The sequence below is a fragment of the Papaver somniferum genome, chromosome 7 (assembly GCF_003573695.1).
Source record: "Papaver somniferum cultivar HN1 chromosome 7, ASM357369v1, whole genome shotgun sequence".
NCBI lineage: Eukaryota > Viridiplantae > Streptophyta > Magnoliopsida > Ranunculales > Papaveraceae > Papaver > Papaver somniferum.
This window is the reverse complement of record NC_039364.1, coordinates 100,459,052-100,465,348: the sequence shown is the minus strand read 5'-3', so window position 1 is coordinate 100,465,348 and position 6,297 is coordinate 100,459,052.

Genomic DNA, 6,297 nt, shown 5'->3' with positions numbered 1-6,297 from the left:
TTTAGCTTTGAAATCAAGTTAACTTTGCTTAGCTAGTGTAACAGCCAAGTAATTTCCAAAAATAAACATGTCGTTTTTATGTTTATAATCTATATAAATTACTTGGCTAGATTTTTTGTAATATACAACCATGAAAAAGTCACTTGCGTTAAATGCAAAGATATTTTTTTCAGCATGGTATACCTAAAAAATCTAGCATTAATTAACTTTTAAGATACCTTCTGTATTTACTCCATAATAAGGACACTGTAAAGTATGGCAACCCCTTGGGTTACGACAAGCTCATAAATTTCTTAAGCTAACTATAACAATAAACAATCTTCTTAAATAATAATCTTTCTAGTTAATTTTTGGTAGACAACTTATACTTGATATATAGTCATCATTATTTTTCAGTAACTTATCTAAGATACATACTTGACATAACCAATATGATCATCCATTAAATCATGTTTTAGTGCTAACATAACCATGAAAAACTAAGAAGAATTTGGGTTAAACATCCAACCTAAGTGATCTAGCCACGAACTTAAAGATGTAAGTTAGGATTTCTGGTCTTAAAGAATTCTAATGTGAGTACCTTTCAAAATTCAAAAGCTAACCTGAAAAACCAACTTTCAAAAGCTAAGTTGTACAATTTCCTAAACCTTTGGTAACAAGCAGTAAACATAGTCGCTAGCTAACTTTCAAAAGTTAATTGCTTAGATTTTCGAAACTATGACTTAGACCACTGAAACACATCCACATACCTAACTTCTGAAAGCTAATGACTTAGTTTCGAAAGTACAACAACGAGCAATGCTTTACTTAGCTCGTCCATCTTAGAAAGTTTTGAGTATCGGTTTTTGGAAGTTATGAAATCTCCAAAAATTACATCTCTTAATTTTCGAAAGTTCTAAAGAATATCCTATGTTTTTCTTCCATGGATTATTTGAAAGTTAAGCTAGATATCTTCGAAAGTTAGGCTACCATGTGTTCAGAAATCATGCAATTAGTAAGTTGAACACTAATCATATATATTTCATTTCTTTGACCTTTTGATCAATTTCGATGATCAAGTTTCAATTAATATAGTTAAAACTAAATAAATAGATGTATAAATAGATAGAGTGATAATCATTGGAAGGAATTCAAATTTTCAAATACTAACCATTGACGACGGATGATGTCTTCGTGTAATCTTCAGTTATTCATATTCAATTCTTCATGGGTAACTTAAAGTATTCCATCCCACATTTTAACAACCTAAATATAATCTAATACAAAACCTAAATCTAATCTAATCCAAAGTCCAGTTTTAATAAGTGATTAAAACGTGAGTTTTGGCATCTAAACTTGATAACATGCGTGACATACCAATGCATCGGGTTCAATCGAGCAATGCTCTAACATGTTCTCTATAAATTTTATTCAACTAAATTACCAAAAATAATCAAGTTCTCTTCATGGGAAATATCAACATATATTGGTTAGGTCGCAACTTAAAAGTTGATGGTGCATGAATTTTTTTTCAGAAACTTCCCCAAGATTTAGACAATTCAGATACTAACAAATCCTTTAAAAACTTCATGAACCTATAGAGAAACAATCGGTCAGGTCTTTGCTAAGAACCCATCCGATGGTTCTCCTGAACTTGTATTTAACACTTCACTTTTAGGAGTATAATTGGTTAAAACATGAATAGGGGCTATCCAATTATCCATTTAAACTTTGTGTTTTCAACTTAATCTTTTTTATCCTTCAACATGTTTATTTTGCGAAAACAAGTCACTTCTTCATTCTTTGTCAAATCATCTTGAGAAGTGCTATAACCTTTAAAAAAAGAACTAATAATAATATTTTCTAAAAGAAAACTAACACAAAAGTATTTAAAATTGATATTAAAACAAGGTGGACTAAGCACCTGTTACATGTATTTGATTTCAGGTCATAATGGTAGATTTTGGATTGTGATGCAGATTTTAAATTATTAGAACATTCAGGAATCAGGATCATAAAGAAAATTTGTCCACAGTTGTTGATTTTGTTCATAATGCAGATATTGTGTTACAGAGCAGAATATGGGTAAACAAAAACTTTTACGTTAAGAAGTAAAATCACGTGACGGATTTTGGACCACATGCCAGATTTTGGATTACATGAAGATTGTTTTGTCTCCTTGACGAATATCGAGTTTGTTGAAGTTTATTTAGTTGTGAGAAGGATTTTATTAAATATTGACAGCCTTTGGTTTACAGTGGTAAATTCTGGTAAAGGGGATATTTTTGGGGCATAAAACAATTTTTTTTTTATCATAGAGGTCATGGAATAGATTTAAGTTATAAGGACAAAATTTGGTTTTGTCCATTTGAGTTATAATGACATGTTTTGGTTTTATCACGGAGGTCAAGGAGATTCAAAAATAGGTATAACTGAGTTACCACAATCTAGTTTTCTCACGTGAGAATCAGTTCTGGTGGAGTTTCCATTGATATCCGTTCAGAATTTTACTCCCTCCGTCCCACTATTAAGTGACCTAGTTTAAGTTTGCACAATTTATAAGGCAAGGAAGGGGAAAGAGTATCTTTAAGCACTTTTTATAATTATATCCTTATGGATAATAAATAGTGAAATTTTAAAATGATTTATCTCTCAAACTACACCACGGATGTTCGCAAATTTCATACCATTGAAAAGCATTTTAAAACACCTACGTAAAGAATATAAACATGCCTATCGAATTATGCATATTTCTTATATTTTTTATAATCAATTAAAATGGTAATTTTATAAATATCTCATTGTTTAGTGATATAGGTCACTTAGCAGTGGGACAAAATCTAAAAATAAATAGATCACTTATTAGTGGGACGGAGAGAGTATTAGATAAAAAATTATCGCCACTAAATGGTAAAGTATTAAGATCCTCGTTCAAACATGTTGACATCCCGCATATGTTACTCAACCTTTCAATTTAATGCTTCAACTCAGCTATACCTATTTTTGTGATGGATATCAACATGTTTCCATTGCAGCAATCTCTTGCATTATTTACTAGAATGACCACCATTACACTCAACATTTTTATTTGAAAGAGGAATAGTAGTTATTGCATGCGCCCCTAGTTTGAGCCTAAAAACATCGAGGATTTAAGCATTTGCCTTTTCTATAATCTATGTCTTTTTTTTTCGGTTGGTAAGAAATCTTCTTTTTTTTCAATTGGTAAAAAATCTGATGCGAGTTTCGAATTTAGGTCATTGACAATTTTTTTTAATAAGTAAAAAATCTGATGCTAGCGAGTATCAAACTTAAATTACTGGCATCATCACCCAGTGACTTTACCACTAAACTACGGTGACACCGGCAATCTATATCTCCTTTCATTCAATCAAAGAATCCCGGCAGTAATTCATATTCCGTTATACCCACAGTGTAGCATGGGATGTTGGTTTTGTCCATAGGTTAATTTTGAAAATCGTTTGTTTTATTCTTTTGGAATTATACTTTACATCCGGCTGCCAAAACCTCCCAAAACACGGGACTTCATGTATAAAAGTTACTGTTTGAATGAAATTAATCCCTCTGTACTGGCGTACTGGATGGATTATTTGTTAACAGTCGCGACATTCGACCACATGCACTGCATATCTCCCTCCAATCTCAATTAGGCCTGCACACGGTTCGGTTCTCTGTGTACATATTTCATCATCAAACACGTGTATACATGAAGACACGTGGAGAACATGCGGACAAAGTCATCAAAACATGATGACACACGCCCACAGCCAAGAAGCCCATCCCGTCGACGTCGGATCTTTGCCCGAACAAATCTAAGGGCAGAAGTTAAAAGATGTATCGAAAACACGATGTACCACGGAGCACCAAATAACTCCCGAAGAGTTACTTTATCTCATCCCCAAAAGAAGCTAAGATCAACGGTGAAGAGAAGGTTAACTGACATGGATGTGACAGGGGCAGAAGACACTTGTCTGACATGAGCATGCGTCTCAACTACCCGCATTAAACACTCTGAGCAGTATACGTGTCGATCAACCCGTGGAACGAACGAGGATGACTCTGCGTGATCAAGTAATGAGCGAAGATCTCCGCGTGATGGACACAAAACACAAGAAGATAAGGTTCCAACGGCCCTCAGAAATGGGTCCCACACTCTAACCCTATAAATACCCCCTTTCCACCAAGAGTGAGGGGATCGAAAAAACGAGGGAGAGAAGGAGAGAGAGAAGGATTGTGAGTGTAAGTTTGTCCTTTACAATACACAGACCTATGTAAACTCCAAAGTCACTCGACTATCTCTGTAATCATCAAGTACATAGTGAAACAACAACCCCGTGGATGTAGGCCTTAGTGCTGAACCACGTAAATCCCAGTCTTATTTACATTTCAGCACTTTATATTCGTCTAACGCTCCATGAGTTTTACTTTTATACTTCGTTTTCTTTATCTTCCCCTGCGTAAACGCCTCTCGCGATATTATTAGATGAGGCTATGATAAACCCGAAGGTTTTGAGTCAATGAATCAATGCAATTGTATCATCAGTGCGAGTATGTACCTAGAGTGCGAACATTGTTTGTGAACATATAGATGCCTTCGTGATTTACGTGTTCACAATTTGGCGCTAGAAACATGGACTGCATCCCGGTAAAAGATTTATCTTATCCTGTGATTTCATCTTAAATTAGCATATGATTGCTCTGCTTCATTAGCTCTAGCAGTATTTACCTCTTGTTAACTTTACCATATTCAAAAACGCACCCGTTATCTTCGATAGCCCTGGCAGTATCTGTCGAAGCAATTTAAACTGGTTAAAAGATTTATCGCTTAGGTCCATGGATTTGTATTTTTTTAGATCTCGTACGGACCTTTCTTTCCGGTGGGTTTTCGAAAATTTTCAAAAGATCCACATGCATTTTCAAAGGGATGTTTTCGCGTTTCCACGTACTTTCACTGGACCCGCACTTTTAATAAGACTTTAACCCATGTATTTTCACTCATACGTTTTAATCAAATGAGTTTTTCCCTGCCTTGGAGTAAGGTATTTCGCAAAACTGACCCGATCCGCACAGACATTTCTGTTTCTCGCTGTTTGAAATTCCCTTGTGCAGAAAGAAAACGACAAAAGGACCCACGATGGAAAAGATGCAAGAAGCAGGAAAATCCAAAGCCTCGTCGAAGGAAGCACCAAGGACAACCCCGGTCATCACCTGGAGCAAGCAGAAAGGAGACAAAGCCAAAATGACTAGTCAGAGGCAGGATACTGCGGAAATCACTTCGCCTATGAACGCTAACTCCGTTGCAGCCGCGGCTCTCAGAGCAGCGGCGACAAAGTACAGTACGGCAGCGGCAGCCCCAAAGGCTGCGGAAGCCAGCAAAACTCTTGCTACGAATCGATTTCACCAACCAAAATAAAGGGTGGATGAATCCAGAACACATCAACCCGCGCACCCGCAAACCTTCAGAATGCCATCAATAAATGATCAGAATCAAACTGTGCCGGCGGCTCTAACACCGCAGATAGGCACTCCGCCCGATTTGGAAATGCCAACAATCGAAGCTGAACCTCCACCACCTTTAGTGAAAACCATAGAAGAAGGCGCCACCATGGCCGTAGTAGCACGAGCTGGGACTCCCAATCAGGGGTCAAACCAATCACATCGATTGATGGCTGAGCTTGAAGAATTGAAGAAGAGCCAGAAGGTTTATGCAGATGCTGTAGCTCTGCTGGCCAGAGAAAACCAAGATTTAAAAGACCGGATTGCCCTAAGCACGAAGACCAGCCAGCAACTTGATGAAGCAAATTCAAAGGCACCAGAACCAAATCGAGACCGAAGAGTCATCGTAGCAGCTAATGGAGACGCGACTAGGGGAAGTAGCGCATCCGACCCGGATTATAATGACGGAGAGTCAGACTATCACGAGCAGAAGAGCGTAGGGCACCACCGCGCGATGGAAGAGCTGCGTGATGAAATGATGGCCGAGATCAGGCAGTTAAAGAGTAGACAATGCGGGGGAAGATTAGAAGAGGTCATGAGAGAGGATAATTCCACTCCCCTAACTCATCGCCTGGCCAACACCCCTATTCCGCTGAAGAGCCATGTCCCGACCTTCGAATGCTATGACGGATCCAGTGATCCCGCTGCACATATTCGGTATTATAACCGTGTTTTAGCCAGATGGATTCAGAACGACGCCGTACTCTGTATATACTTCCCATCAAGCCTGAAGGGATCGGCATTGTCTTGGTTTGATAATTTGCCGCCGGAATCCATCCACTCCTATGACCAACTCGCAGAAAA